The sequence below is a fragment of the Vespa crabro genome, chromosome 1 (assembly GCF_910589235.1).
Source record: "Vespa crabro chromosome 1, iyVesCrab1.2, whole genome shotgun sequence".
Taxonomy (NCBI): Eukaryota; Metazoa; Arthropoda; class Insecta; order Hymenoptera; family Vespidae; genus Vespa; species Vespa crabro.
Genome location: NC_060955.1, coordinates 22088910 through 22101803, shown reverse-complemented (window position 1 = coordinate 22101803; position 12894 = coordinate 22088910).

The window sequence follows — 12894 nt, the reverse complement described above, 5'->3', positions numbered from 1 at the left end:
ATAAAAACAAAAAAGAAGGAAAAAAGATAAAAGAAGAAAAGAAAGAAAAAAAAAAAAAAAAAAGAAAAAAGAAAGAAAGAAATATACTCAAATCATTGGACGAAAGTCACCCTTATGAATTATGAAAACAATAAATTTGCGAAGTCCGTTGGAATGAAAAAAAAAAAAATTTCCCAATGATCGCTTTACACGAATCACCCTATATATACATATATATATATATATATGTATATATATGTACGTATATATATATATACGTGGTATATAGTATAAATCGGTTCGAAGTCGTATTAGGTGCAGGAGCTTTTCTTTCGCATGACACCGGCTGGAGAAGAAAAGTATGAGTGAGACTACCAAAGAAAGTCTGAGAAAGACAGAGAGAAAGACAGAGAGAAAGACAGACAGAGAGAGAGAGAGAGAGAGAGAGAGAGAGAAAGAGACAGGAGGAGGAGTTTGCGCGCGCGCGCGCACCTTCGTGTGGTCCTGTATGTGTATGTATGTATGTCTACTGCAAAACGACATATAGATAGAGACTTGGATATTGTTATTCTCTAGATAGTAGGTATGAGTGGCGCCAGCTTGTTCTGACGTTCCTCCTCTCGTTTAAGGAATATGACGTATCTTCCTATCCACTTCCTGCACCACCTCCTTTAGACATTTCTACACCCCTCCTATGTCTTTCTATCTTCATCCTTTTCCAACTAACTGAACACAGGATCCATCTTTCGTCTCTTCTCTCCACAGATTTTGGTTTTCTCTGACGTAGCAACTACGCATCAGAGGAAACGTAACACAACACGCTCGAGAGGGATTGTCGTTTCTATTTCTCTTCCTCTTCCTCTTCCTCTTCCTCTTCTTTTTTTTTTTTTTTAAGAGATTTATCAATTCTGAGCGATCCATTTTCTTTTTCTTATCGTAAACAATATTATTCGTCTATTATAGAGAATTGCAATAGGAAATAGTTTATATCGATGTCATCGATATATGTATATATATATATATATATATATATATATAATTTAATTTAATTTTTATTATGGGAAAATAAATGTAATGTGATATCATGCGTAATCTGATATTATTTAATTATACTAATTTATTGGAATTTAAGTGGATTTTTTTTTTTTTTAGAAAGAACTCTTCTTTATTTTATTTTATTTATTTTTTTTTTTTTTTTCCTATCTTTCTTACTTTTTTACATCTTCCAAAGAGAATTCGATATGAATATTTAATATACAGCAATGTAAATAATTCATAGTATTTCCTTATATATCATAACTAAAAACAGAATTTAATAACGCTTTAACTTGGATCGATAACAAAATGTCAACCTAAATCTCGTTAAAGGACTCAAGAAATAAGAATAAAGGATCAATTAAATTTTTATAATTAATAGTAAATGTATATTTATAAGATCATATTGTAATAGAAACAAATTTTTAATGATTTTTAAACTACAAAACGTAATGACATTTATATAATTATATCCGTTCGATCGATTACAAAATTTCATTGAGAAATTGCTATCTTGTTTTTTTTTTTTTCCTTTTATTTTTCCTTTTTTTTTTTTACTCTTTCTACGTGAGTTTTAAACGTGTTAAAATGCATACTCGTATTATCAAAACATAAACCAAATGATCGAAAGAAACGTTTCGTTATTTCTTGCCATTCTACAAATCGTACAAAAGTAATCCATAATAACTGGTGGACAAACGACTCCATCATTCAACCAATGTCAAAAATCTTATGTTATAGTAATCCAAAGAAACAAATCGATCAAAATAATTTAGTATCCTTTCCACGTAGACAGTAGGAAATGAAAGAATGAATGAAACGATCAAAGAAATATTCTTTGACCTTCGATCATTGTACCAACGAAAATTATTCTCTTTCGTATTTAAAGGAAAAAAAGAAAAAAAAAGCAAGAAAGAAAAAAATAAAAAGGGAACCAAACAAAAAAAAAAAAAGAAAAAATAAAGAAAGAAAGGAAACAAAGAAAAGAAAAAGAAATGAAGAGTAAGTCGAAATTAAATAATACAAATAATAATAATAATAATAATAAGAATAATAGTAATAATAAAAAGAGAAAGAAAAAGGAATTATTCGAGGAAGACTCTTAAAGGATAATCGTGTCGTAATTAATTCTTGCGTTAAAACTGTTTCCATTACAAAATAATATTTCCATGTGTTATTATCTTAATAAGAGGATTCATTGACAAATATCATTGACAAATATCACTGACAAATCAATTGAAATACATACGTAATTTGAGCGTATAGATATCGTATGATCAGTATCAAGCAAGAGTACTGTTTTCGTGGTTGGAAGTACATTAGGGGTCAACCAAGAAGGTTGGTGAGTAGATGGGTAAGTAGATACCACCCTTCTACTATCGACGAGTATATGTGCGATATATGTATGTATCGCCATGCAGGGTGCAACCGAAACACTTCGAGCAATCTGTTTCGAATGCTAATGGAGTAATTAACAATCTCGAACTAGTAAGAACGTATCTCGTGTATGCATATCTATCTATCTATCTATCTATCTACACACATATATATATGTATGTATGTATGTATGTGTGTGTGTGTGTGTGTGTGTGTGTGTCTATATATATATATTCATAGATTTAAATTGTTCCTCCGAGCTTCGTCATCTTATCATTACGGTAGCGAATTTAATATCGGAAAGCTTTCGAGTTTAAGTAACGAACAGTGTACGAGTTCCATCAGGTTCACCTCGCGTTAAACAATTTCCGAAGGTGAGGCAGAAGGGAGACGAAAGTTTCTTGAAATTATACGAGGAACGTCGAAGCGAGCGTGCCTCGAAAACGGATGGGATTTCATCGCGTGGCTTCCTCTGGTCTACTACTACTACTACTACTACTACTACTACTACTACTACTACTACTACTACTACTACTACTACTACTACTACTACTACTAGTATTACTAGAAGTCGATAGTCACATATATGACTGGAATGGCTATCGACTACTCGAATCTACTCGTAATATTCATGACTATGATCGACTAGTATTTTGCAGTTACGTTGAAAGAATTCGTTTTTCAATTTTTAATCGACATTATTTCCTTCATTGATCATTTATTTTTAAAACAATAACAATGAAAATGTATACTTCGATCACTTCTTGAATGATCGTTTAGAATACGTTTGAAATCGAAAAATATATCTATATATATATATATATATATATACATATATGTGCAAAAAATTCATTTTATTGCAATTGAATGAGCCTATTAAAGGATCTACGATTCGAGCGAATAAACGAAATCGTCAAGAGCCTTTTTTACTCGTCCTTTTTTCATACATACACTATGTACAATTGTAAGAGGAGATAGCCTCGTGAATATTTTAATATCGTACTTTATTGCAATTTTCATACGCGATCATGTAGAAACGACGACGACGACGACGACGACGACGACGACGACGAGAACGACGACGAGAAGAACGATGACGAAAAAGATCACAAGAAAGAGGAATAGAGAAATTATTTTTTTAAAAGCCTGTCAAAAAAAATTTACGAATTCCCTTTTATTTCTATCCTATAATCCGGGTCGAGTTTAATACTTGGACGTTAATCAGGCGGCTTCATGGAGCGAATCTTCGAAGGATCTTCAAAGCTCGTAACGCAGCTTGCTACTCTCTAGGACAATGGGATTGCTAACTGCATATACTTTGCATACTGGTGGCATACTCGTAGACGAGAATCTCCTCGCAATTACGATTATCGCATTTTCCTTCTTTCTCTCTCTCTCTCTCTCTCTCTCTCTCTCTCTCTCTCTTTCTTTCTGTCCTTCACTCTCCTGTCTCTCTCTCTCTCTTTTTCTAACTTTCTCCGATGGAAAGAGCCGTCGGAATATAATCTTACTATGCGAGGTCGTCTCCTTCTCGCTTTTCTCGCGCGGCTCGCAAAATTTCCAACGCGGAAAAATAAGAATCGTCCTGACCTCATTTTTCCCTCATCCCATCGTTGAATACATCTTCTTTCTTTCTCCCTCTCTCCTCTCTCTCCCTCTCTTTATCCCTTTTCTATTATATCTTATATTCTCTATGCTTTTATTTTTTTTTTCTCCCCTCTCTTTCTCTTCCTTTATTTCATCCCTTTCTCTACTCTCTACAAGTATCCTCCTCTTATTCGGTAAAGAGCGAAGCGTAAACGGCTTTCTATAAGACCCTTTAAATATCCATTATAGGAGAAAAAGAAGGAAGGAAGGGGAACTGGTCCTTTCTTCTCGCTCGTTTTCTCCTCCTTTGGCAGTATGCTCTTGTAAAGATTATAACCTAACCATTGGAGGGTATCGTTAACTAAAATGAAAGAACAATTTGGTGTAGCTCAAATTGAACTCGTGTATGCTAAAGCGGTCATGTTTGTATCATAACATTTTCTCTCTCTCTCTCTCTCTCTCTCTTTTTTTCTTCTTTTTAAAAACTTATCCCCCCCCCCTCCTCTTGAATCCTTTCATGTAATTACTTTCATGTAATATCTAACATTGGAAATATCGTCATTCGTAAAAATGTAAAACACGTTAAATATTTACAGAGTCAAAAGTACGAAGGGAACGTTCAAGGTTATCGAAATCATTTCCATCCTGTTTTATCATGAATTTTTATCATGAATTTTTATCAAGAACAAATGGATCAGCAATAATAGCAACAGTCAACAACAACAACACTAACCAGCGATTGCACCAGTACCAATCTATTCTTTTCGCTTACGATGCAACGTTTGAAAAGCAAAGACCATTCGGTAATATCGCTCGGCTAATAGAGATTTTATCATGCTGAAATGTTTTCGGAGTGATCGGCGAAATGCAGAAAAATAACGTGTGGACTTTCGTTTGTTGACAGGTTCACGATCTGTACGAGCGCAAGGATGATAGCAGAGAGAGAGAGAAGGATATATATATATATATATATATATATATATATATATATATATGTAAAGAGAGAAAATGAAAGATAGAAAGAGAAAGAAAGGAAGGAAGAAAGAAAGATAGAGAGAAAGAAGAAGAGAAAAAGAGTGAGTATGGAATAAATCCGAGGGGCGTGGGCGTGATAGTATATCGTGGCATGCGATGTGTAAAATGGAAAATTCACGGAAGCGTGCTCGTAGAACGGGACGCTTGTTTCGAATCGATATAATGCCGGGCCATACGTTTTGCTTGTTCACTTTTAATTCGTTCGTTACAGTCAGCGCCGTAATAACGTTCTATCTCTCTTTCACACACATACAAAAACATAAACATTATTTCTCTCTCTCTCTTTCTCTCTCTCTCTCTCTCTCTGTTGCTCTTTAAAACTCTCTCTTTCCGTCTGGTCCAATTTCAGTTGGATTTTCATTTGTCCCGTTGCAAACGGACGACCTACGTTACACCGACAAATTTTCGTCGACGTTGGTTGACCCTCCACTTCCGGTACAATAATTTGGATTACCATTCATGGCGCCGCCCGGTGAGTGCCACTATAGTCCACGGTATAAAACCGGCTCGCGGAAACGTCGCTTGATTTATTTCTCTTGCTTTCGACGTTTTTGAGAACAAGCGAGGAACAGAGGGAGGGAGAGAGGGTGGTAGATAGGTAGGTAGGAAGAGGGAGGGCTGAAAAGTATGGTATATAGTTTTGCTCGTTGCCGGGGAAAAGTTAATATTGCAAATGTATCACGTTGACGTATGCGTAAGTATTGTAAGTGTGTTACGACGAACGACGATATCGTATTCGTGTTTTTTACTGTTGTAAATAAATAAATATATATATATATATATATATATATATATATTTTTCCAAAAGTAATATTGATGTCCAGTGTATATTTACAGAGATTGAAATAAAATTTACAAATAAATCCTTCATCTCAGCTTTTCGTACATGCCATTACTTATCTCCTTCTCGTTTTATAATTTGTCTCACCTTTTTAAATTATTCCTCGTATAAAAAGTTTACCATTTATAGAACATCGAATTTGTTAAGGGGTACATTAATATTTAGAAAAAAGTTCATTTACGTGCGGGATTATCAATGAAAAAAATGATGAATATCTCCCTTTGTGAGTATACATTGATATTTGGATAATGGAAAAATTAAACGAGATGGAGGAAGAGAGATAGGAGTAGGGCAGAGAGAGAGAGAGAGAGAGAGAGAGAGAGAGAGAGAGAAAGAAATCCATATTAAATATCAAATATACTCAAATAACTCTTTGTCCATATCTGTTTGCTCCCATTCATTTTTATGAATATTCTCAACATATATTAATTACATATCGAACATTTTAATGGATTGTATATTTAATGAAAGATATATGTACATGTATATGTGTAATATAGAGTACCGGAGATAGCGTTATTGATCCTGGCAAAGTTCCTATCTCATATAAACTTTTTTTGCAGTATCATTGAACAAAATCATCATTACAGTTTAGTAACATAAAGAGTTATGTCGAAGAAATTAAAGGATAAGAGATAGATAAGTGAAAGAAAGAAAATTTGAATGAGGAGCGAAGGGAAGGAATTGAACGAAAAAGAGAAAAAAGAAGAAGCAAAAAAGCAAAAAAGAAAAAAAAAGAAAAAGAAAGAAAGAAGAAAAAGAAAAGGAAAAATACGTAGTATCCTGAGTGTCCGGCAGAGCTTTTTTAAAAGCACGTATTACATACGAACTTAAAGTCAGACAAGGACGCGAAACGATAATTCTACGTTCGTGAGATTCTTCGTTAAGCACCATGAAGCTGCGGTTGAAAGGAAAAAGAAGAGGAGGAGGAGGAGGAGGAGGAAGAGAAGAAGGAGGATGAGGTGGATGAGGAAGGTAGAGTGAGACAGAGATATTCAAGAGACGTATATCTAAGAGAGAAATAGAGAGAAAGAGAGAAGAGAGAGAATACTCTCATACATGACTGTCCTGTATGTATATGTATATGCTTCTATGGTGTGCGTGTATGTGTGCGTGTATGTTTTATGCGCGTGTGTATAAACGAGAGAGAGAGAGAGAGAGAGAGAGAGAGAGAGAGAGATGGATAGTTAAAGAGGTTGCTTGTAACTTGAGCTTCTACAGGGATAGTTACCGGCTGCGTATAAACTTCGTATAACAACCACCCTGAGTTCGTCGTGTAGTAAGTTTCCGGGGAATGAAAATGAGAATAGCATGTGGCGCCGCTGTTTCTTATTCATATTCGCGTAAAAGACCGGTGACGTTGTTTGAATCGTTCGTTTGCTATTACGTTTATATATATATATATGTGTGTGTGTATATGTATATATATATATATGTATGTATGTAATATATATATATATATATGTGTATGTATATATAAATGTCTTTTTATCCTCTGTTACTCTTTCTTTCTCTCTCTCTCTCTCTCTCTCTCTCTCTCTCTCGTACTTTCTTCTTATACGATCTCGTGGTCCTTTCCTATTGTCATCCGGATGTGTCGACCATTTTTCATGGTAGAATGTCGAGGATTATGTCGTTAGAACTACCGAGTGTCTGAATCCCCTTTCGGAACAAAGCTTTATTCGTCGAAAGGCTTGGTTCCTTCCTTCGACTATGTCGCCAGTGTGTTTGACGATTGTCGACGTCTCGACTACACTTCGTTTTCACTTTTCACACTTGCGGATTCGACGTAAATGGTTTTTCCTTTTGTCCAACATCATTCGCTATACTTTTTCATTCGTCTCTCTCTCTCTTTCTCTTTCTCTCATACACACCTATTTCTATATATGTATTTAATCTGCGCTCGCGCGCGTGTGTATATATATATATATACATATATTTATGGATTTTAATTCAATTCACAGAATTAATTGCCTTCCCTCCATTTCGCGTGGAAACGATGATCTTCCTTCTCATTATGTCTCTGTCTGTCTCTCTCTCTCTCTCTCTCTCTCTCTCTCTCTGTCTGTCTCTCTGTCTCTCTGTCTCTCTTTCTCTCTGTCTCTCTCTCTGTGCCTTTCCATTTCTACGTTTCTGCGAAAAAATGTATTAATGTTTCTTCATTTATCGTTTGGCCTTTGAGAATCCATTCACGGTATGAATATACGAGAGGAAGAAAGAGAAAAAATCGGGGATGAAATTTGAAAGGCAAGCACCCTTCGACGTATATCATTTATGAAACAAAGCGATATTAAAAGCTCAGAGATCAAGTATTTTCATCTATTCTATCGATCATCCTTCTTTTTCTTCTTTTTTTTTTTTTTATTGTTTTTGCACATGTATTTTACAATTCAACTAACGTTACGATCCATTAACTTTTGATCAGTTTAGCTCTTATTAAGACGTATGATTATTAAGTACGCATGATCGGTTGATAGGTATTCATTTTGTCGAAATGTTTAATGAGAGAGACAGACAGAGAGAGAGAGAGAGAGAGAGATTTCTGTCCCTTTAGATAGAGAGAGTGAGAATAAACGAACAAATCCAATGTTTAAATTCGAAATAAATGTTGTATTAATAAATGGAACATACGTATAACCACGAATGAAAGCAAGGAATTTAGGGAATCGTAGGATTTAAAAATACTCATGAAGTTTTTGATATTTTTCCGACTCTCCTCAATCTCTTTTCCACCTTTCCTCCCTCTCTCTCTCTCTCTCTCTCTCTCTCTCTCTTTCTCTTTCTCTCTCCCTATCGTTTTCCACCGGAAATTAACTAGAGCTTTCATTAAATCGAGTAGAAAGAAAGAAAAAGAAAAAAGAAAAAAAAAAAGAAAAAGAAAGAGGAAGAATCCAAACGAACGAATATGCAATAGCGTTTTTCTCTCTATTTCTTTCTTTCTTTCTTTCTTTCTTTCTTTCTTTCTCTCTTTCTTTTTCTTTGCACTCTTTTTCTTCTTTCATTTGTTTCAGTTCGGTATAACATGAATTTCTGCATAATCTTAACTGCAACCGAGTTGCAACGTGTGTACTCTACGCGCAGATCTTCTTAGTCATTTACTTTTGTTGTTTCCCTTCATTTTCTTCTTCTTCTTCTTCTTTAAAAATACGCACGCAACAAAGTTCTTCTTAACGTTCTTAGCCATAAACGCTAGAGCGTTATCTTTACCGAACGTACTCGTTTTTTCTTTCTTTCTTTTCTTTTCTTTTTCTTTTTCTTTCTTTTTTTTTTCCTGTTTTAACTCGTTCGACCTTTCTTATCGCGTGTTCTCTACTTTTTATCCTTCCCTTTGTTGCGTTATTTACTCTTCTGTTCGAAGGATCAGCCTTTAACCTACAAAGGTGTATATTACTAAATCATTCGCGACCCTAAATAAAAACTCTTTTATATTTATGTCGAATGTTTATGTCGAGACTTCCAAGAGATCTTTCGCCTGATAAAAATAGAAAGATACACGATATATATATACACAAACACACACACACATACATATATATATATATATATGTGTGTGTGTGTATATGTATATATATATATGTGTGTATACATAAATATATATATATATATATATATATATATATATATATATATATATATATATATATATACGTATATGTACATAATCTGTTGCTTCATGCTTGGAATTCTGTTTTTAAAATAATATTTTTATAGAAAACATGATAGATAAGAAAGGATCCTGCAAGAGGAAAGTATTCTGTAACGATTTGCACCGCTCGACTGTTCGATCATCCAAAGATTTTCCAAGATTTTTCACGATATATTCTACGTATGTCTTATTCGTTTTTATTTCCCTTTATTTCTTTTTTTTTCTTTTTTTTCTTTTTTCTCTTTTTTTTTTTTCTTTATCCTTTCTTTCTCCCCATTTACCGTTCATCCTCCCGCGATACTCGATATCGAATATTTACCTAAATATCTCATAAATTACGTGGACGACGTAAGAGCTTCGACGAGGAAAAAGGTGGAAGGTTATCGGCGATTAGAGTAAAAAAAAGAAAAAAGAAAAAAAAGAAAGAAAACGAAAAAGAAAAAGGAAAAAAGAAAAAAGAAAGGAAAAGAAAAGAGAAGAAAAGAGAGAGAAAAAAAAGGAATTATACTCACCACGGTACTAAAAGGTCTTTGATCGATACGACGGTTTAGCATCAAGGCTATAAGTTATTACCCATTACAGCTCGTGGCTCCTCTAGCCACCTATATTCCTCTCTCTCTCTCTCTCTCTCTCTCTCTCTCTCTCTCTCTCTCTTCTTCTTCTTCTTCCTCCTTCTCTTTATCGTTAGAAGCGAGCTTTCATTTTCTTCCATCCTCTTCCTTCTCCTTTCGAAGGTGGTTTAATCTGTCGATCAACCGCGGTGACTTCGGAAAGCCACCCTTAAACTTCGTCCGGCAAACTTGAAGCAAAGCGATGCAACTGCCTCTTAATAGAGCCTTTTCGAACTTACTACTTTCGAACTTACTCCTTACGAGAAAACGTCTCTACCTTTCCGTTTCCTTTCCTTCCCGCCGCATCTTCTCAGATACCACCACCATCACCACCACCATCACCACCACCACCACCACCAACACCATCACCGCCATCATCATCTCTTCCTGCCTTTTAAATTACTCCTCTCTCAATAATTCGTATATCTACATATCGAAGTCTCATCTTTCTTATGAAAATGTATCCACTTTACAATCGATACACAATTGAATTATGCACTTCGTTATAATAATGCAATGTTCTTGTGATATATAAAGTAACTTTATAGAAATTTATGGATCGATTCGATTCATCGAATCGTTCATTTAATAAACATTTTTGGAAATATTTATTACAATTGTTTTTTTCTTTTTTTTTTGTTTTTTTTTTTTTTTTCTAATGTTTCCAATATAATTATTTCTTTTTCTTCAATTTGTTCTAAACAAATTTTTTGCTTTATTTTTATTATTGTTTCAATGTATTAATTGCAACAATATTTTATACAATTATTTTCCTATCGAAATTACAATAATGGCAATAAGTTCTTTTTTTTTTTTTTTTTTTTTTTTTTTTTATCAAATTTATTCCTTATTTCTATATTTTTCGTATGTACGAGTTTAATACTTGATGCAAAAATTGTTTATATTTTTCTTGAATCAATTTTCAATTGAAACATAAATTTAAGGATAATTATGTTTGTCACGTTGTACTATAATTATTATGAAAAATCGTATATAACGAGTATTATTAATAATAAATCCTATAGAGAAGAAATATTGACGTTGTCAAACAATTTCAAACTTTCTAATCGTGCTAGAATATATACGATTAGATAAATTTCAATATTAAAAATATAAATATATAAGACCGTCGATTATTATTTATATATAATTCGTATACAATATTTTTCGAAGATAATTCTTTCCTCGTATTAATTAAATAAGATAATATTAAATGTGAGATCAATTAAAATTACAACGACATTGAAATATTTCGATCAAAATTCCTATTCCGAGGAATATCTTATTATTATTAATGACAATCGGTATAGTAAATCTTTGATACGGTTGACCCTTTACTCGATTTTATTTTGTCCTACGTCGAAATTGAGTCAGCATATATTATTTTACGACATCTTCTCTCTCTCTCTCTCTCTCTCTCTCTCTCTCTCTCTCTCTCTCTCTTGCTCTCTCTCACTTTCGAAAATCCTTTCTCGTCCTACGAGATTCTTCGTAATCCAGTTACCGCGACACGAGCATTTTTATGGACGGTGGACGGCCGTGACTCGCGTCAGCTTTATTTTCGAATGTCGCTTCCCTTCGGAAATCTTTCAGTTGCGAGAGTAGCACGTACAGAGCGTGCCTTCGAAAAAGCTTTATAGCTCACGTGGTACACCGTACATATCGATCGTGTTAAACTATCTCTCTGGTCATCACTTTGATTCTTACTGAAAATCTTTGTCACTTTATTGTTCACGAACAATATCGAATTCAATAAAATTAATGCGAATTACAAATAATCATTCTTATTAGATTCATTTTATTCTATTTAATCAAATAAACAATTTTATATTTTAAAATATCAATAGATAAAAAATGAATGTTATAAAATGCCAATTGTCTTACAGATAGATTACTATAAAGATAATTACGATATTTATTATATCATTGATTATATTAATTAATATATATGTTACGTATATAATCGTTAATTGAAATCTAATATCTTTTTCTCTTTCTTTCTCTCTCTCTCTCTCTCTCTCTTAGTCTTCAAGGTTTTCTCTTTTGTAAGTTCTCGTCAATTTGAAATCAAATGAAATTAAATCTGCACGTTAAGTATAAAGGATACTATTTAAAGGATCTAAAATGGATCTCTAACATTTATTTGATTCGATTTTTAACTTTGGCGAAGGAAAAAAGCTCACTAGTTCGAAATAACGCCTTCGTTATCGTTGGTGAATGCACGTAGGCAATTAGAAGAGACTCTCTCTCTCTCTCTCTCTCTTTCTCTTTCTCTCTCTTTACGAAGAACAGTCGAATGAAATGAAATTCCGAGCAAAGGGAAAGAAAGAACATGTCACTTACGCGTATAAAGGACTATTCAGGAGAATTCGAGCGGATGGATCGTAATTACGAGAAGGGGTTTGAGAGAGGGGGAAAGAAAGAAAGAAAGAGAGAGAGAGAGAGAGAGAGAGAGAGAGAGAGAAAGAAAGAAAGAGAAAGAAAAGGTGAGACTTTTGTTCTTTTGAGAGACGATCGAATTTTGATCGGAATTGTCTAACCTCTTCAGAAGCTTTTCAATTAGCCTTTTGTTAATCATGCACTAACGCGGTTTCATATTTCTTTTAGACAAAGTTTCTGATAATATTAAAGAAACCTACAAATTCCATTTAAAGAATCCAACAATTGTATCTTTATATCGAAAAAAAAAAAAAAAAAAAAAATTTAACGTGAAAACGAATTGTAATTTATTTTTTTTGGAATTAATCTCATTTAGAATCTTTTCAAGAGTTTTCAAACGTACA